The 21838-nt window shown below is 25.7% G+C and overlaps 1 protein-coding gene across 1 annotated transcript in view; it reads right to left on the bottom strand.

The window, feature by feature from the left end:
- The window catches only part of emp (epithelial membrane protein), a 94328-nt gene that overhangs the window by 42621 nt on the left and 29869 nt on the right, over positions 1 to 21838 (bottom strand). Inside the window, exon 2 of the mRNA XM_075308930.1 lies at positions 12047 to 12073. The gene's annotated coding sequence lies outside the window, so the exon portion shown is untranslated. The remainder of the gene's footprint in view (positions 1 to 12046; positions 12074 to 21838) is intronic.

The following is a 21838-nucleotide window of genomic DNA, read 5'->3' as shown; positions in this document are numbered from 1 at the left end:
TTTTATTTCTATAGAAATTGTTATTAAAATTTTAGTTCTGACGAAAATTTGATCAAAATTTTATTTCTTCAAAGAAAATATTTGTAAAAATTTTATTTCTTTAAAAAGTTTGTCAAAATTTTATTTCTATAGAAAACTCTGTCAAAATATTACTTCTATAGAAAAGTTTGTAAAATTTTTTTCCTATAGATAATTTTGTCAAAATTTTATTTCTATAAAAAAATTTTGTAAAAACTTTATTTCTATAGCCAATTTTGTCAAAATTTTATTTCTTTAAAAAAATTTTGTCAAAATTTTATTTCTATAGAAAATATTGTTAAAATTTATATCTATGAAAATATTATGTCATAATTTTTATTCTATAGAAAATTTTGTGAACATTTTATTTCTATAGAGAATTTTATCATTTTTTTTTTATAAATTTTTTTTTCAAAATTGTAATTGTATAAAAAAGTTTTTCAAAATTTAATTCTATAGAAAACTTTGTCAAAATATTATTTCTATAGAAAAGTTTGTAAATTTTTTTTTTCCTATAGATAATTTTGTCAAAATTTTATTTCTATAGAAAATTTTGTCAAAATTTTATTCCTATAGAAAACTTTGTCAACATATTATTTCTATAAAAAAGTTTGTAAAATTTTTTTTCTTATAGATAATTTTGTCAAAATTTTATTTCTATAAAAAAATTTTGTCAAAAATTTTATTTCTATAGAAAATATTGTTAAAATTTTATATCTATGAAAATATTATGTCATAATTTTTATTCCATAGAAAGTTTTGTGAACATTTTATTTCTATAGAAAATTTTGTCAATTTTTTTATATTTTTTTTTTTCAAAATTATAATTGTATGAAAAAATTTTTCAACATTTTATTTCTATAGAAAATTTTGTCAAAATTTTATTTCTATAGAAAACTTTGTCAACATATTATTTCTATAGAAAAGTTTGTAAAATTTTTTTCCTATAGATAATTTTTTCAAAATTTTATTTCTATAGAAAATTTTGTCAAACTTCCATTTCTACAGAAAATTTTGTCAAAATTTTATTTCTTTAAAAAACTTGTGAACGTTTTATTTCTTTAAAAAATTTTGTCAAAATTTTACTTCATTAAAAAATGTTGTCAAAATTTTATTTCTATAGCAAATTTTGTCAATATTTTATTTCCTTACAAAACTTTGTCAGCATTTTAGTTCGTTAAAAAATGTTGTCAACATTTTATTGCTATAGAAAATTTTTTTCAAAATTTTATTTCTATAGAAAATTTTGTTAAAATCTTATTTCTATGGAAATATTATGTCAAAATTTTTATTCTACGAGTATAGAAAATTTTGTTAAAATTTTATTTCTATTGAAAATTTTGTCAAAATTTTTTTTCTATAGAAAATTTTGCCAAATTATAGATTGTACAAAATTTTTCTAAGATTTTATTCCTAAGAAATGTTTTTTTCAAAATTTTATTTCTATAGAAAATTTAGTCCATTTTTTTTCTATAGAAAATTTTATCAAAATTATATTTCCACAGAAAATTTTGTCAAAATTTTCCATTCTTTTAGGAATACATATAAGTATCGACCCCATCTTATATTCATGTGCAATAATGTATATGTCCATATACAAAACATTGCAAATTTTTCCCATTTTATTTATTTATTTACTCGCTTTCAGCTTTGTTTACGTACATATATGGCAATAAAATAAAACATTCCAAATATTTGAGGACTACTGGCAATGGTCAAAAATATAAAAAAGGTTTGAATTAAAATTTTTTTCAAATGAATCAAAGCTCGAATTGGAATATTTTAAATAAAAAATAAAGTAATTTGAGAGTTGTTTCCCTACATTGGCTATATATTTAGTTGATGATTTATCAACTCATTAGGGTACAAGAAAAAAAAAAAATAAATGCAAAAAAAAAACCTCGAGAAATTAAATACAAATTGTTTTTTTTTTTTTTGTGCAAATTCAAATGAAATCGCAAATGATTTTACCCCACACACCCTGTTGGCATGCCTTACATTAAAAAACAAAACCTGCATTAACTGCCCCCAAATTACACCCAGAAAAACAGAAATTATAAGCTAACACCCAAAAAACGAGCCACTCTCGTCATAGGTAACTGCTGTGTTCACTTCCTCCACAGATTTCCTCATCATCTCCATTCAAATTACCATTATGTTGTATTGTCAATTATAAGCGCTTGAATGGTTTTTGTTTTTTTTTTGTTTGGAATCGGATGACTAACTGTGTGCGGGCACATTTCACTGCAGATTTATTGGTCATTTCTTTCTTCTTTGGCACTGGGTTAAATTTATTTTAGTTTTTTTTTCTATTGCGCAATGCCCTAATTGACTTCCTTTTAACGATTTCTTTAACTACAAAATCATTGACTACTTTCTATAAAACAAAGCAAAAATTGGAAATTAGCATTTGTTTATGCGTCCTAGATTTTTTATGGAAATTAATTTATACATTTGAAAGTGCAATTAAAAGGCAATGAGCCATTAACAAATCAATAACATTTCCTTGTCATAAAGGGATCGAACGGATATAAATCAAACAGGTGGACTTGCATTAAGAAAGAATTTGTGGTATTAGTCACTTAAATATATAATCAGGTGATACTAATATTGATCTAGGGTTATAAAATGATTTTTCAACTAATGGACATTTTTGTAAAAAAACAAAATCGCCAGGGTTTTAATTAATCGACGTTTTAGATTTGTATTTAAGAACCTCTTGAACTTTTACGATTAGTTGTACAAAAAATCTTAAAATGTTTCAACATCCATTTTATGGTATCCACAATCTACAGCTCTCCACAAACTAAATTCTAGCGGCTCAACCGCCTTCTATAGAATTTGATCGACTTCACTGTTTCATACCATTTCAACGTCCACAGTTTTTATGTAGATGTGGCGAAGTACTTTATTTTTCTAATTTGATTCGTTTTTAGAAGAGCAAATCATTATTTTAAAATATTGTCATTGTTACGTTGGTTTGAGTGATTGTTGTTTGGTTTATTATGTGTGTGCTTATGTTTGGCGCTTTTGTTATGCTGTAATTTTGTTATGCTGTAACAGTTTGAGAGTCATTGATAAGCTTCATTCTCTTCCAGACTGCTATGTTAGTATATGTAGACCTGATTTGCTAGAAAATCTTTAGGTTGCACAAGAGGATATTGCTTGGTAACATTTTTATCGAATAAAAGGAAATTTTCTGTAGATGTGACGAATTGCTTTAGTTTATTAGAGTATTAGAGAAGAAAATCGGTCTTTTTTAAATATTGTCGTTATTGCTTTAGTTTGAGAGACAACTTTTTGATGGGTTATGTGTGTGCTTATGTTTGGCTTTTGCATGGAGAAAAAATATTGGGAGCCATAGAAAAGCTTCATACTCTTACAAGCTCTTGTGTAAGTACAGGCCTGATTTGTTAGAAAATATTGAGGTTGCACAAGTGGATAAAGCTTGATAAAATTTTTATCAAATGAAAATAAATTTTTTGTAGATGTGGCGAATTACTTTAATTCTTAAGTTTTAGAGGAGAAAATCTGTTGTTTTTTGTTATAAATATTGTCCTTGTTGCACTAGCTTGGGTGGCTGTTGTTTGGTTCATAATGTGTGTGTTTATGTTTGGTTTTTGCTATGCTGGCATGGAGAAACAAATTTGAGAGTACTTGGGAGAGTCTTTTTAGCAAGAGAGTAAGTGGACGCAACGTCACTGATAGAATTGCAAAGGATGGGATTTTATGCATATTGTAATGGGGGGAGTCTAGAGGGGGTTTATATGGCTTACGTGATAAAATTACCATTTAGGCGGATATTTTTCCTAAAGGGGCTAATGCTACAAATTTTGTAATTTAAAGCTCTCCACTAATTAGTTTCGCAATACTAATGTCATACACCAAAAAAAAAAATCCCTAGTTAAACTAAGGCTAATTTCAACATATTTTCATTGCAAAAAAAAAATAATTCGTTTTTTCCACAGCCTAATTAAATTTTTCTTTTTCCCGATCATTTTATGAACTCAGCGTGGGTATAAAGTACACATGACCGTACGTACATATAAGTTCAATATGAACTAAAAAAAAGAATATTTTCGTATGATTACCAAAACTATTAAGAATGAATTCTATGAGAGGGTGTAATTTAGTGAATTTAAAATTACACCAGGTTAGGAATGCCAGACGTGCTCTTTTAAAGAGCACATGTGCTCTTTTTTTACAAAATGTGCTCTTAAAACAAGATAGGCTAAAAGAGCACGCAAAAGTGCTCTATTTTTAGTTAAGTACTCTGTTTGTGATCTTTTTATGCATCATAACAAATATTACACCAACACGTTTCAATAAATGGTAAAAGTAAACTGAACATACGTAAATGTCACACTACGAGATTTCCCTACGCCGTTATTTTCTAATTAAATAGTGTTTTACTTTATATATCAGAGTCAAAAAAGAGCACGTCGATGTTGCTTCTTCACTTTGAACTCTGTTCTAAACGTAAACAAACTTTTTTCAATAACATTTTTCACAAAACACCAAAAAATAACTGGAAAAGTATTGTAAGAAAATTAGCTTGAGTTGAAAGTTGTTTATTTTATGTTTATGTTATGAACCTTTTTCTTATGTTTAAATGAATTATATTTCAATAAATTGGAATTATACTAGACACGAAATCTCGCTATTTAGAACCAAAATTTCTTTACAAATCTCAAGTGTTCGCACGGGCAAAATAACGAAATTTCGTAGATTTGAGGATTCAACAGCTGTTTGTAAATATAACATATCAATACAAACACCAACGCGTATGTGATGTTGTTGCAATCCTCTACGAGCCAGCTGATATTTGCCTATTGTAAATCTACTGAGATCTAGAGGATTACGGCCAAAATCCTCATTTACGATGTTTTCGTGTCTAGTGCGAACGTAGTATTAAATGTTTTTATTTTATTTGAAAAAGTGTGCTCTTTTTTTCGTATGTGCTCTTTTTATAAGCTGAATGTGCTCTTTTTGCCTCTTCAAAATCTTGCATCCCTACATCAGGTCATTATATTTTCCTACTTTTAACAATGCTTTGTGGATATCTCAAAATGCGGAGTTAAATTTTCGCACGAGTTAGGTTAGGTTAGGTTATGTGGCAGCCGATGTATCAGGCTCACTTAGGCTATTCAGTCCATTGTGATACCACATTGGTGAACTTCTCTCCTATCACTGAGTGCTGCCCGATTCTATGTTAAGCTCAATGACAAGGGACCTCCTTTTTATAGACGAGTCCGAACGGCGTTCCACATTGCAGTGAAACCACTTAGAGAAGCTGATCGTCTTGTTGAAACCCTCAGAAATGTCACCAGCATTACTGAGGTGGGATAATCCACCGATGAAAAACTTTTTGGTGTTCGGTCGTAGCAGGAATCGAACCCACGACCTTGTGTATGCAAGGCGGGCATGCTAACCATTGCACCACGGTGGCTCCTCGCACGAGTTAGTTCATTCTTCCTATAAAATAATATCCTATAAGGATATTACATGGTAAAATTTGTATCAAACGAAAGGATAGTTTCTGTAGATGTGGCGAATTGCTATAATTTTTAATTATATTAAAGCTTTAGAGGAGGAAATCGGTCTTTTTTTAAATATTGTCGTTAAGGCGTTAGTTCGAGTGGCTGTTACGTGGTTTGCTATGTGTGTGTGTGTGTGTTTATGCTTGGCATTTTCTATGCTGGTAAGTAGAAAACAGTTTCAGAACCATTGATATGCTGAATTCTCTAGCGAGCTCCTATGTAAGAGTTTACATGATTTGTTACAAATCGGATATTGCAATGTAAAATTTGTATCAATTTAAAGAAAAATTTCTGTAGATGTGACGAATTGCATTAATTTTTAAATTGGGTTTTAATTATATAGTGGAGAAAATCGTTTTTTTTTAGTTTGGGTGGCTCTCATTTGGTTGATTATGTATGTGAGAATAAACTTGAGAGTAATTCTGAGAGTCTTTACAGTAAGAGAGTAAGTGAAACCATTGCCATTTGATAGAATTGCAAAGGATGGTATTTAATGCATATGTGGATTAGGGGGGTCTATGGGGGGTTGACGTAATAAAATGACCAATTACAGGGATATTTGCTCTAAAGGGGTTAATACTAGAAATTTTGTAACTTAAAGCTCTCTATTAATTGCTGTTGCTGTTGAATATATTATATAAAATCTCGTAACCCTGTAAATATTGTCTGAACAAATGGTAAATAAAGATGAATATATATAAATTGAATTGAAAAAATTAATTGCTGTTGCAATACTTATGTTATATAGAGATATGATTGTTGCACTGCTATTATATTATGACTGATGGTAAATTCTCTTGATTTATCTCTATGGGTTATATGACAACAAATGGGTTATATGGCCAAATAAGAGAGTTTTCTCAAACTTTGAAGGTACTTCTTATAAACTGATATTTGATAAGGTTAATGAAAAAAGTTAAACGTTTTTGTTCTGTTTTTCGGTAGCATTAATTTACATGAATGTAATTCCACAAATTGTCCATAGAATATCGAGTGCTGGAGATTGACTTTATTTGTGGTCACATAGTAGTCAGGGGAGCCATTATGGTGCAAAGGTCCAATCAAGTTTTTCAGCGGTGGTTTATCCCCTCTTAGTAATGCTGGTGGCATTTCTCAGTGTTTGAAATCTTGTCTAGCATAAGTAGTAGACATTTCACAGCAATGTGAAATGGCGGCGTTCGGAATAAAGGTCACATAGTCAATTGTGTCCTTTATTTAGTCGATTCCGAACGCCTTCTAAGTGAGCCTATAATAACGGGCTATCACTACACAAACCACTAACCTAACCTAGTAGGTTAAATCTCTCCTATTTAGATCTCTCTCTTATTTATTGATTCCGATTATAAGCCCTAGTTTATATCTTTTTTTTTAATACAAACAAATTATGAAAAATGGTTCGTATTTGCTTCGACCTAATTAATAACTGTGTCAATTCAAAATATAGACAAACACCTTGTTTCTCACAATGTCTAGCCTAGAATTTGTTCAACACAAATATGTGCTCATAGGTGATTTGCTATCGACCATGCAAATCCATACAAAATTAAGCCATGTTAAAAGCGATCATAAACTATACAAACCGGTACAATTACTCGTATTAAACGATTCAAAAAAAAAAAACAAAACAAAATATAATATAATTTGACATTCGCACGAAAACTTACGAAAGTCTTCTCACAAGACGATCATACAATAATAACCAGCCAAATAAGAGTGATACACACGCTCTCACACAAAAACAGGCATAATAGATTTCATAGTGTTTTTTTTGTCTAAGGCCGTGGTTTGAAACACAGCCACAATGAAAATGAAGAAGAAGCAGAGAGAAATAAGCAATTAGAAGTCAGGGCATATAATCGTCATATGGTAACAAAATTTAAGAGCTTAGAAGCTCTTAGTGACAGTTCAACTAAGTTTTTTGTAATTGTAATTAATTTCAACGTCAAATGACAACAAACTTGTTCAAAGAAGAAGGTATACAATAAAATACAAAATAACTTTATTTTGAGATTTTTATAGTCAACAATTTGAGGGCCAATTTCTACACATGTCTCTTTTTAATAATCAATTGCTATGCAAGTCAAAGAATTTACGAACATTTATTATTATTTCAATGTTTCTTCTGAGGATTGTTATAGCCAAATAAAAATAAATAAAAAAATTTAGCTTGACGTCAAAACATTGAATATCTCGTTATCAAATCAATTAAATTTTTGGGAGATTTGATTGTATCCTCAATCGCAAAAAAATCTTAATTCGCATATAAATTTATTTCATTTGCATAAATGATCTCTGAGCAGTCACATTAAATGTTAAAAACAAAATAAAAAAAAATATTTAAGGCAATAAATAAAATTTAATTTAATTGGAAATAATTAAAACCCATTTATATTTATAGAAAACCATAAACATTAAATAAAAAAAAAAACTAGTAAAACAAATGGAGGGAGTTTTCGTTAAAATTTATAAATATTTAATGTAAAATTAAAATTATTTTTTTAAGTGTATATAATTTATTTTTTAACGATATAATTTATTTTCATTTTTAAAGCCCATTTAATAATAAACAACCAAAGTAAAACAAGTTTTAAAGTTTAATGTATAACAATTTAATTCATTTTTGGTTTTTTAATTAAATAAAGTTTAAAGTATTTTTTCACTATTTGCTATAGAAATAAAATTTTGACAAAATTTTCAATAGAAATACAATTTTTACAAAATTTTCTATAGAAATAAAATTTTGAGAAAATTTTGCATTGAAATAAAATTTTGAGAAAATTTTTCATTGAAATAAAATTTTTAGAAAATTTTCTATAGAAATAAAATTTTGAGAAAATTTTCTATAAAAATAAAATTTTGACAAAATTTTCTATAGAAATAAAATTTTGACAAAATTTTCTATCAAAATAAAATTTTGACAGAATTTTCTATAGAAATAAAATCTTGACAAAAATATCTAATAGAAATACAATTTTGACAAAATTTTCTATAGAAATAAAATTTTTACAAAATTTTCTATAGAAATAAAATTTTGAGAAAATTTTCTATAGAAATAAAATTGTTAGAAAATTTTCTATAGAAATAAAATTTTGACAAAATTTAGAAATAAAATTTTTACAAAAAAATAAAACAAAATAAATAAATAAAATCTTGAAAAAATTTCTATAGAAATAAAATTTTGACAAAATTTTCAATAGAAATACAATTTTTACCAAATTTTCTATGGAAATAAAATTGTGACAAAATTTTCTATAGAAATAAAATTTTTACAAAATTTTCTATAGAAATAAAATTTTGAGCAACTTTTCTATAGAAATGAAATTTTTATAAAATTTTCTATAAAAATAAAATTTTGAAAAAATTTTTTATAGAAATAAAATTTTGACAAAATTTTCTATAGAAATAAAATTTTAACAAAATTTTCTATAGAAATAAAATTTTGACAAAATAAAAGACTTTATATAAAATTCTTTATTTTGTCAAGCTTGAGATCTCTTTGTTTTTATTATTTTTAATTCATCCGTCCTATTATTTCGCAATTTTCGTTGAATTGCTTCACGACACAATTTTCTATAGAAATAAAATTTTTACAGAATTTTCTATAGAAATGAAACTTTGACGAAATTTTGTATAGAAACAAAATTTTGACAAAATTTTCTATAGAAATAAAATCTTGATTTCTAATAGAAATACAATTTTGACAAAATTTTCTATACACAAAAGATTTTGACAAAATTTTCTATATAAGTAAAATTTTGAGAAAATTTTCTATAGAAATAAAAAAAAATTTTCTAATTGAAATAAAATCTTGACAAAAATTTTCTATAGAAATAAAATTTTACTAACTTTTCTATAGAAATCGAATTTTGACTAAATTGTCTATACAAATAAAATTTTCTATAAAAATAAAATTTTGACAAAATTTTCTATAGAATTAAAATTTTGACAGAATTTTCTATAGAAATGAAATTTTGACGAAATTTTCTATAGAAACAAAATTTTGACAAAATTTTCTATAGAAATAAAATCTTGACAAAAATTTCTAATAGAAATACAATTTTGACAAAATTTTCTATAGACAAAAAATTTTGACAAAATTTTCTATATAAGTAAAATTTTGACAAAATTTTCTATATAAGTAAAATTTTGAGAAAATTTTCTATATAACTAAAATTTTGAGAAAATTTTCTATAGAAATAAAATAAACTTTCTAATAGAAATAAAATCTTGACAAAAATTTTCTATAGAAATAAAATTTTGATAAAATTTTCTATAGAAATAAAATTTTGAGCAAATTGCCTGTGGAAATAAAATATTGAGCAAATTTTCTATAAAAATAAAATCTTGACAAAAATTTCTATAGTAATCAAATTTCGACAACATTTTCTATAGAAATAAAATTTTAACAAATTTGTCTGCGGAAATAAAATTTTGAGCAAATTTTCTATAAAAATAAAATCTTGACAAAAATTTCAATAGAAATAAAACATTGACAAATTTTTTTATAGAAATCGAATTTTGACTAAATTGTCTATACAAATAAAATTTTGACAAAATTTTCTATAGAAATCATGACAAAAATTTCTATAGGTTTTTTGTAAAATTTTTCCAAATTTTGTTTGATTATGTTTGGCTCTAATGGCAACCGTGCTTGTATGCATATTTATATATGATATGTGTATATGTACATATCTCTAAAAAAGACTACCGTTATTTAACTATGTGACTCTCTTTTTCCCCTCTGTCTCTCTCGATAATTTGGGAGTACTAATATGGAAATGAGTAAAATCCTCATACATTTCGATTGTTCTAATGAATTAACACTCAACTAAAAAAGGTTTTTTTTTTTATAATATGTGACTCTCTGTCTTCCTCTGTCTGGAGATTGGTGAAATTGTCATACACATATACACATTTATTGTTCTAATGACTACACACAAAAAAAATTTTTTCTGATTCAATCACCAAATTAATTGATCCAATTAATTTTTTAATTGAAATGTCTTCAATCACGAAAATGATAGTATCAATCACAGTTTTAATTGGGCATAGAAAAAATTCTTGATTAAAAAATTAATTGATTTTTTAGCAAATTTCAATTAATTTTTTAATTGATTCAATTAAAAATTTAATTGATGTTGATTGCAAAACTCAATTAATTTATTTTAAAAAAGGTAACTATTTTTAATTACTTTCTGAATTGGCTTAGAGTTTTTATTTGGATTAACAAATGTTTGTTTGAAATACATTTTTAATTAAAAAAAAAATCAGCACTTTTTAACTGAATTAGTCTTCCGAATTTGATTAAAAAGTTAATTGTATCAATTAATTTTTTAATTAAAATTTTTAAAATTTTCAATCATTGACTTAATTAACATAATGTTTCTATCATGATTAAAAAGTTAATTGTATCAATTAATTTATTAATTAAAAAAATTTTCAACTTCAATTAACTTTTTAATTGGAAATATTTTGGTGATATTTTTTTCTGTGTAGATATTAACTATGGAATTAACACTCCAATAGTTAACATATGATATGTGTATATGTATATCACTAGAAGAGACTGTTGTAAAATTTTTTCGATAATATGTGACTCTCTTTTTCCCTCTGACTTTCTCTCTCTCTTTATAATTTGGGAGAATTAATATGGAAATGGGTGAAATGCTCATACACATATACATTTTGATTATTCTAATAAATAAACATTAACTATCGAATTAACATTCAACTAGTTAACTGTTAACTGTGTATATGTATATCATTAGAAAAGGCCTCTGTAACAGTGTTTTGATAATATGGGACTCTCTTTCTCCCTCTATCTCTCTCACACTCAATAGTTTGAAACGCTCATACACATACATTTTGCTTGTTATAATGACTAGATATTAACTATCGAATTAACACTCTAACAATAAGTACACCTAAATAGTTACTACTAAAACTATCCAACATTTATTTAACTGTAAAATTTAACATGGGGATGTCATTGTAGGGAATTAATTGTATACACTTAGATACTATTTGGCATCAAAAATAATTTATAAAGTTAAAATTAATTTAATATATATCCAGCGAAAACAAAACAACAGGCATATTAATTGATAAAAATTTCATTTCAAGAGGCATATTAAATTAATGTCCATACATTTTAATTTTATTTGTATATTACTTTTTTTTAATAAACAAAGACCATAGAATATGCAATAACATTTAATTTATCCTTATTATCTATAATGTATTAAAAAACGATTGTCTTACATTTTAAATTACAAGACAATTCAAGGCAAGTGAAATTTTAATAATGCATCAATCAATAGAAAAATTGACAGAGATTACAGCCAGCGATTTGTTCTAAACTGACATTTTCAATTACTTTGTTCGAATTTCATTCCGTCATCTTCGTTCAGATAATTGAAATAAGCAATTGCTACTATTTTATTCTATAATGAATAGATAATTTGTGGCGTGGTGCTATTCAGACATACCTGTTTTCTTAGGAAATACGATGAGTTCTGTAAGAAAACAAATTAGAAATTGTGGTTAAATTAGTAACTAAGATTTATTCTCTTTTAAAATATTAATGGGAAAGCTTAAGTAGTTAACCAAGAGATTGAAAGTACCTAGTAGTAATTGTTAATATATATTTTTTATAGTTAGTAATAATTACACAAGAATTTTTCTAATGTAATTTCTTTACAAAATTGCAATCTTATACCATTGAGCAAAGACAGTTCACAGTTTTATATGACAGAAATGTTGAACAACCAGTAGTTTGTTATATGATATGTATGAGATTGTAGTTATTATTAACAAGGGTTTTAACATTACAAGTTAGTTTAGCATTAATTACCATCAAATACGCGCAATAATATTCCAATGAAATGAATATATACGGAAATCCAATTAAACTTGAATTATTTTATATTAATAAACTGGAAAACAAGTTGTTTTATTGGTGTAAAGTCCACGAGAAATATTGAAAAAAAAATAACAGCAAAGTCATATTAATATTTATATTAATATAATAACATAAATTTAATATTTTTGCATTATTAAAAAAAATTCCTATTATTTTGACAAAATTTCCTGTCGAAATCAAATTTTCCTAGAGAAATTAAATTCTGGACAAAAATATCCTATAGAAATGAAATTTTAACAAAATTTTCTAAAAAAATTAAATTTTGAGAAAATTTCCTATAGAAATTAAATTATGAGAAAATTTCCTATAGAAATTAAACTTTGACAAAATATCCTATAGAAATTAAATTTTCAAAAAATTTCCTATAAAAATGAAATTTCGAAAAGGAAATGTTTCCTATAGAAATGAAATTTTGACAAGACTTCTTTTAGAAATGCAATTTTTAGAAAAATCCTCTATAGAAGTTAAATTTTGACAAAATTTTCTATTGAAATGAAATTTTGAGAACATTTTTTATAGAAATAAAATTTTCAGAAAATTTCCTATAGAAATAAAATTTTAAGAAAATTTCCAATAGAAATAAAATTTTCTGACAATTTCCTATAGAAATAAAATTTACAGAAAAATTTCCTGAATTCCCATTGACAAGAAATTTTTAAAACAATTTCCCATAAAAATTAAATTTTTGACAAAATTAAATTTGGAAAAATTTCCTATAGTAATACAATTTTGAGAAAATTTCCTATACAAATTAAATTTTGAGAAAATTTCCTTAGATATGAAACTTTCAGAAAATTATTATAAAAATTAAATTTTGATAAAATTTTCTACATAAATTAAATTTTGAGAAAAATTTCCTACATAATTGAAATTTTTACAAAATTTCGTATAGAAATGAAATTTTGATAAAATTTCCTAAAGAAATGAAATTTTAACAAAATTTTCTATAGAAATTAAATTTTCAAAAAAAAAAAATTCTGTAGAAATGTAATTTTGACAAAATTTTCTAAAGAAATGAAATTTTGTAAAGAAATGAAATTTTGATAAAATTGAATTTTAAGAAAAAGTTTTAACAGAAATTACATTTTGAGAAAATTCTCTATAGAAATTTACTTTGGCAAATTTTCTTATAGAAATTAAATTTTGAGACAATTTCCTATACAAATGAAATTTTGAAAAAAATCCTATAGTAATAAAATTTTGAAAAAATGTCCTATAGTAATGAAATTGTTAGAAAATTTGCTATAAAAATTAAATTTTGACAAAATTTCTTATAGAAATGAAATTTTCAGAAAATTTCCAATAAAAATTTAATTTTGACAAAATTTCATTTAGAAATATAAACATGAAATTGTGAGACAATTTCCTGTGGAAATGAGATTTTAAAAAAATGTCCTATAGTAATAAAATTTTGTGAAAATTTTCTATAGTAATAAAACTTTGAAAAAAATGTCCTATAGCAATAAAATTTTGAAAAAATTTCCAACAGAAATAAAATTTTGAGAAAATTTCTTATAGAAATGAAATTTTCAGAAAATTTCCTAAAGAAATGAAATTTTGACAAAATTGAATTTTGAGAAAAGTTTCAACAGAAATTAAATTTTGAGAAAATTCTTTATAGAAATTAACTTTGACAAATTTTCATATAGAAATGAAATTTTTAGACAATTTCCTATAGAAATTTTCTATAGTAATAAAATTTTGAAAAAATGTCCTATAGTAAGAAAATTTTGAGAAAATTTCCTATAGAAATTAAATTTTGAGAAAATTTCTTATAGAAATGAAATTTTCATATAATTTCCTATAAAATTAAATTTTGACAAAATTTCATTTAAAAAAATAATTTTTTAGAAATATTCCTATAGAAATGAAATTTTGACAAAATTTTGACCGAATTATCTGTAGAAATGTAATTTTGACAAAATTTCCTATAAAAATGAAATTTTCAGAAAATTTCCTATAGAAAGAAATTTTGACAAAATTTCCTATCGAAATGAAATTTTGACAAAGTTTCTTATAGAAAAGAAATTTTGACAAAATTTCCTGTAGAAATGAATTTCTGATAGAATTTCTTATCAAAAACAAAAAATCCGAAATTCAAATTCAAACTGTTTATATAATATAATCTATAATGTTTTATTTTTTTTTTATACCCTCCATCATAGGATGGGGGGTATATCAACTTTGTCATTCCGTTTGTAACACATCGGATGGTATTGCAAATGGGCCATATCGGTCCACCTTTACGTATAGCCCCCATATAAACGGACCCCCAGATTTGGCTTGCGGAGCCTCTAAGAGTAGCATATTTCATCCAATCTGGCTGAAATTTGGTACGTGGTGTTAGTATATGGTCTCTAACAACCATGCAAGAATTGGTCCACATCGGTTCATAATTATATATAGCCCCCATATAAACCGATCCCCAGATTTGGCTTGCGGAGCCTCTAAGAGAAGCAAGTTTCATCCGATCCGGCTGAAATTTTGTACATAGTGTTAGTATATGGTCTCTAACAACCATGCAAAAATTGGTCGATATCGGTCCATAATTATATGTAGCCCCCATATAAACCGATCCCCAGATTTAGCTTGCGGAGCCTCTAAGAGAAGCCAATTTCATCCGATCCGGCTGGAATTTGGTACATGGTGTTAGTACATGGTCTTTAACAACCATGCAAAAATTGGTTCATATCGGTCCATAATTATATATAGCCCCCATATAAACCGATCCCCAGATTTGAACTCCGGATCCTCTTGGAGGTGCAAATTTCATCCGATCCGGTTGAAATTTGGTACGTGGTGTTATTATATGGTCTCTAACAACCATGCAAAAATTGATCCATATCGGTCTATAATTATATATAGCCCCCATATAAACTGGTCTCTAGTTTTGAACTCCGGAGCCTTTTGGAGAAGCAAATTTCATCGGTTCGTAATTATTTGTAGACTTACTTATATATACCTTTTGTGTCCAATATATACCACGTATGGACTAACTTACAATTTAGAAGACGATGTTAAGTATTACCACAATCCAAGTAATTCGATTGTGGTTGACAGTCTTACGTAGAAGTTTCCACGCAATCCATGGTGGAGGGTACATAAGATTCGGCCTGGCCGAACTTACGGCCGTATATATTTTTTTTTGTCTTAAATGCATGTGAACCGAAGAATGAAATGCAATTCACTCTCATACAACTCAGCAGAAATTAGCCAATTTTCGATGTTGAAGTTTTTCTGTGTCAACTTCATTGAACAAATAAACAGCTTGTATCTTTCATGCAAAAAACAAAACCTGTTCTTATGCAATAAATGGTTGGAAACCAAAGACAAACGCTCATTTTTACTACAATTTAAATGATTTAGAAAATAACAATGCAAATAAAAATTGAATAACAAACTTTATATTTTTTTCTTCTAGTTTTAAAAATAAAAATGAAACATTTAAATTTTAAATCATATTTCAAATAGCAAACCATTACCTGATTAGTCTAGAGTAAATTGAATTTTTTGCAATTCTAAAAATCGCTTTTTAAAACGTGTGCTAGATCTTTTACAATTGCCAGTTAAAATGGAAATTTATTCGACTTTTGATGGGTTTTAGGAATTTTTGAACAAAACTAGAATTTGTAATGGATCAGCGTTCGTGTTTTGATAATAAAATTCTCACAAATTTAAATGATAAATAAAAATGTATACACTTCTATTTTTATTTTTGTTTAATTTAATTTTCTTGTATTTTTTATCGTAATTTAATTCTTAAAATTTCTGTCTCACACTTTGTTGTTGCTACGTTATAACAATAAGTCAAACTATAGTTTGATTATGTGTGTGTTTAACATTTATTATGCTTTCCTAGAGAGTTTGAAAGTCATTGGGAAAAGAAGAGAGAATGAAAGCATTGCCATTCGTAGGGATGTAAATGATAAGCTTGTAATAAGAGGAGTGTGGTAGATGTTTGGAGTATTATCTACTAAAATGATCAGTTAACCGTTAAGCACTCTCTTTTTATTGCCATTGTAAACTGATGTCATATGGAGAATCCCTATGGTAATAAAAATTGATCCCACCTACTAAAACTACCTTAGTCTCAATTCTCTCTCACATTACCTTAAAATGAGAAAAATTCACCACTGTGGTATTACAAAGTCTTAGCAAGTCTCTAAAAACTATCGAAAATATTTATTCCGACAAATTTCCTTTTGAATTACCGCAATTTATTTTAGCAATTAAAATCAATATTTATTTTATGAAGACTATAGTTTTTAATGAGCAATTAATATATTAAAATTTATTCAAAATTTTTGTATGAGTTATTTCAACTCTCCATGTTTATATTGGAATGCCAAAGTTTTTTAATTCAGCCGAAAGACATAAAATATATTTAATTTATTTTTCTTGGGGAGCATTTAAAAATTATAAACCATATAAACGTTTTGTCGGCAATGTTTTTTTTTATTGTTTTTTATGAAGGCGTCAATGAAACTTTAACTGCAAACTTTACATATAATTTTATTTAATATACTTCTTCATTGATTTCACAACCCTTTTGGTACCGACTTGATGATCTCTCTGATGTGAGTATTGAATTAAAAAGAAGTACCAAAGTACATGGATAATTAAGTAGATATGATGTCTACCCTATAGTTTTTTTTTATACTTTGTTATGACATTAACCACGATGACCTTGATCGTAAAGAGACAAATGATGGGGCAGCCAAATGTATAGAGCCGTAGAAGGACGGACTTAAAAGCCATAGTTTCACATGGCTGCCATTCATCATTTGTTGGTTTTCCATTAGTCAGTTGGTAATTTTTAAAAATTCACATAAAAATGAATTTTGACTTTGTCGTATGTCAAGTGACAGACAAAATGGATGACGTTGCTAAAAATTTACCGCACACTTTCACACATACATACATATGTACATATATGAGAAAAAAATGAAATTACTTATATTCTTAATAGTCAATCAATTAATTCTTAGTTTGCAATAATTTTAATATTTGACAAATTGATATATTTGTTGAAATATTTGTTTCTGAATATACTATAATATATTTGGAAATCTAGCATTACAAAGATCCAGTAAAAACAGTACAATTAAAGGAAATAGTCCTAGGAGTATTAGTAATTTCCTTACATATGTATATGTAAGTTTATCTCTAGAATATGCAGTTTCAGTAGCTTTTGATAATAACGATACTCTCTCAATCTCACTCTCTCACTTCTCTAATGTAGGAGAACCAAGTATGTTTATCACTAGAATGTGTACTTTTAATAGTGTTTTGATAATAAGGTTACTCTCACATTATCTCTCTCTCTTCTTTAAGGTGGGAGAACCAATACATTACACCCCCTTGTTCTAGTGACTGAATGTTGACTAGTTAGGAGCACGGTTGCCAGATTGTTTTGAGAGAGATCCCCAAAAATTTCGAAATAATTTCCCCAAAAAATTCCCAACTCAAATATTTTTCCCCATGAAAAAAATCCCCAAAGAAAAAAATTCATATAATTATTGTATGTGTGCAAATTTTATTCTATGAAAAATAAAAACCATCTTACAATATCGAATTATTTAATAGGTAAGAACTTCAGCAAGTCTGTTAACATAGCTCGTCAATTGTTGCAATCCATGTGTGTTTTGCAATAAAAATTTTGGATTTTTTCAGAAAGTTATACTATTCAGGCCAAAACTAATCTACCAAAAATTGGACAAAATCCAAACAAGAATTATTTTGTCAAAATTTTATTTCTATAGGAAAATTTTCACAAAATTCTATTTCTATAGAAAGTTTTGTCAACATTTTATTTCCTTAGAAAATTTTCTCAAAATTTTACTTCTACAGAAAATTTTATCAAAATTTTATTTCTATAGAAAATTTTGTCAAAATTTTCTTTCTGTAGTAAATTGTGCCAAAATTTTATTTCTATAGAAAATTTTGTCAAAAAAGTATTTCTATAGAAAACTTTGTCAAAATGTTATTTGTATAGAAAATTTTGTCAAAATTTTATTTCTATAGAAAACTTTGTCAACATTTTATTTCAATAGAAAATTTTCTCAAAATTTTATTTCTATAGAAAATTTGGTCAAAATTTCATTTCTATAGAAAATGTTGTCAAAATTTTATTTCTATAGGAATTTTTGTCAAAAATTTATTTCTATAGAAAAGTGTGTCAAAATTGTATTTATATAGAAAATTTTGTCAAAATTTTCTTTCTGTTGAAAATTGTGTCAAAATTTTATTTCTATAGAAAATTGTGTCAAAATTGTATTTCTATAGAAAATTTTGTCAAATTTTATTTCTATAGAAAATTTTGTAAAAATTTTATTTCTGTAGAAGATTCTGTAAAAATTTTATTTTTATAGAAAATTTTGTCAAAATTTTATTTCTGTAGAAAATTTTGTCAAAATTTTATTTTTATAGAAAATTTTGTCACAATATTATTTCCATAGGAAATTTTGGAAAAATTTTATTTCCATAGGAAATGTTCAAAATTTTCTTTCTGCAGAAAATTGTGTCAAAATTTTATTTCTATAGAAAATTTTGTCAAAATTGTATTTCTATAGAAAAATTTGTAAAAATTTTATTTCTGTAGATTATTCTGTAAAAATTTTATTTTTGTAGAAAATTTTGTCAAAACTTTATTTCTAAAGAAAATTTTGTCAAATTTTATTTAGAAAACTTTGTCAGAATTTTATTTGTATAGAAAATTTTGTCAAAATTTTATTTCAATAGAAAACTTTGTCAAAATTTTATTCCAATAGAAAATTTTGTCAAAATTTTATTTCTATAGAAAATTTTGTCAAAATTTCATTTCTATAGGAAATGTTGTCAAAATTTTATTTCTATAGGAATTTTTGTCAAAATTTTATTTCTACAGAAAATTTTTAAAAATTTTATTTCTGTAGAAGATTCTTTAAAAATTTTATTTTTATAGAAAATTTTGTCAAAATTTTATTTTTATACAAAATTTTGTCAAAATTTTATTTTTATAGAAAATTTTGTCAAAATATTATTTCCATAGGAAATTTTGTCAAAAATTTACTTCTATAGAAAATTGTGTCAACATTTTATTTAAATTTTATTAAAATTTTATTTCCATAGGAAATGTTCTCAAAATTTTATTTCTTCAGAATATTTTCCCAAATTCTATTACTATAGAAAATTTTGTCAAAATTGTATTTCTATTGAAAATTTTGTCAAAAATTTACTTCTATAGAAAATTGTGTCAACATTTTATTTCTATAGCAAATGTAGTCAAAATTTAATTTACATGGCATTGTTATCAAAATTTTATTTGTATAGAAAATTATATCAAAATTTTAGTTTTATAGTATATTTTATCAAAATTTTATTTCTACAAAAAAAATTGTCAAAATTTTACTTCTATAGAAAGTTTGTGAAGTACCTCTTAGTTGGAGAGGAATATTTTGCAAAATCTACCAAAGCCCATAAGCGTTATTGTACTTCGCTTTTACATGTTCTATAACAAATTTTATATTGTGATTAAAAGTGGAAATATCCCCAGAAAAAGCCCCAAATCATGACGTCATCCCCAGTCGAATCCCCAGATCCCAAAGTGAAAAAAATATCCCCAACCATGAGAAAAAATCCCCAGTTTGGGGAAAAATCCCCTAATCTGACAACACTGGTTAGGAGTAACTCAAAGATAATTGAGTATAACAAGATTGAGCATTGTGCTCTTATCAAGAGAAGACAAATGTCAAGGTGTAGAGGGCTATGAGAAAAAAATTGTTTTATTTGTCAATTTTTTCCAAAGCAGCTCTGCCCAAGAATAAATTTAAACGGCAATATTCACATAAAACCATAATGAATATTTGCTTTAAAATACACATACGTTTTATTTTAATTTTCTACAATCGTTTTGGTACTGCTTTTGTGGATTTTTATTCAGAAATTTATGAAAAACACAAATGTAATGATAGTTTCCGACGCAAACGGCAGTACATTTGAGAGACACGTCGACACAAACTTTATGATATTTTGTTGGCAGAGTCCTCTGGTGCTTCAGTTTTGCTATGACAAGACTGCATCTTCTTCTCAATTATCTTTGGTAACTACTACTCAATATGTATTTAACACACATTTATCTCTCTCTCTTCTTTAAGGTGGGAGAACCAATACTCAATATATACATTCCCCTTGTTCTAGTTGACTAGTTATGTATTTAACAGTAGATTATAACATGAGGATGTCATTGGTGAGAGTCAAGTTTATACCCTTGGCATAACAATTGACATCAGAAATAACTAGTAAGACTAGTTCTAATAATCACTCTATATAACTATATTCTGTTAGTTGCCACCTCAAGTTTTAATATGTTTAAATTAATTCAATTTTCATAAACACAAGTGTAAGCTATTAAATATGTGACATAAGATCGCTTACACAAATTACTTTACCTAATACTTTTAATAGTTTAATAAAATTTTTCCAATTAAAAGGCGTTTTAGATTTTTTTTCTAATCGTTTTTTAATAATTTCCATTATTTGTATCCCCTCTTTCCCATTCGAATCGAAGACATACCTTAATAATTGATATCCGTATTAATTATCACCATTGCCACTAGACACTATTACTCAAAATCCATATTTTAATGGACTTTTATTTATTTTGCTTTGCTATAAGCAGGGCTATAATTTTTGCATATTATATATAATTTAATGACCAATTATAAGCCAAGTCAAAGGGCAAAAGTACAAAACATACGCGGACATTGAAATTGCAAATGATTTACACGTTTTATTAATGTTTTATTCTTCCACTACTTAATAAAAATTTATTTTTATACATATTTAGACTTGTTGAACTTTATAATTTATTGTAAGGGGTTTTCTATGAAAAAAAAAAACAACCCATCTGAGATAATACAAAATAAACCGGTGAAATAATCTCGAAATTGTGTACTGAATAAATAATTAGAGGAAAATCGAAAAAATGTTTACAATTGAACGTCAAGTGATTTTGGTTGGTAAATCAGGCTAGGGATTTGTGAATTGAAAATAAAATAAAAATAGAAAAAATCTCAGGAAAATACATGTAAATGAAATTTTAATTACTGAAATAATCCAGGAAATATTGAAAACATAGTTTTTAGAAAACAAATATATATTTTCAAAACATCCATATCTAATTTTTTTTTCAAATGGAAATAGTTTTCTATATTTTTCATTATTTACGCACTTGGCGTAAATAATAAAAAAAATATATTGCAATTTATTTTAGTTAGTTAGTTCACCTTTTTTAAAAAATGTCCTAACTTGTTCAATTTGTATTACACAATTCAAACAAAACCTACCAAATCTATTTTGTTTAAAATCTATATATAGC

Source organism: Haematobia irritans, chromosome 5, assembly GCF_050003625.1.
Source record: "Haematobia irritans isolate KBUSLIRL chromosome 5, ASM5000362v1, whole genome shotgun sequence".
Taxonomy (NCBI): domain Eukaryota; kingdom Metazoa; phylum Arthropoda; class Insecta; order Diptera; family Muscidae; genus Haematobia; species Haematobia irritans.
The sequence above is the reverse complement of the archived record's forward strand: the minus strand, read 5'-3'. Positions and strand labels throughout refer to the sequence as shown.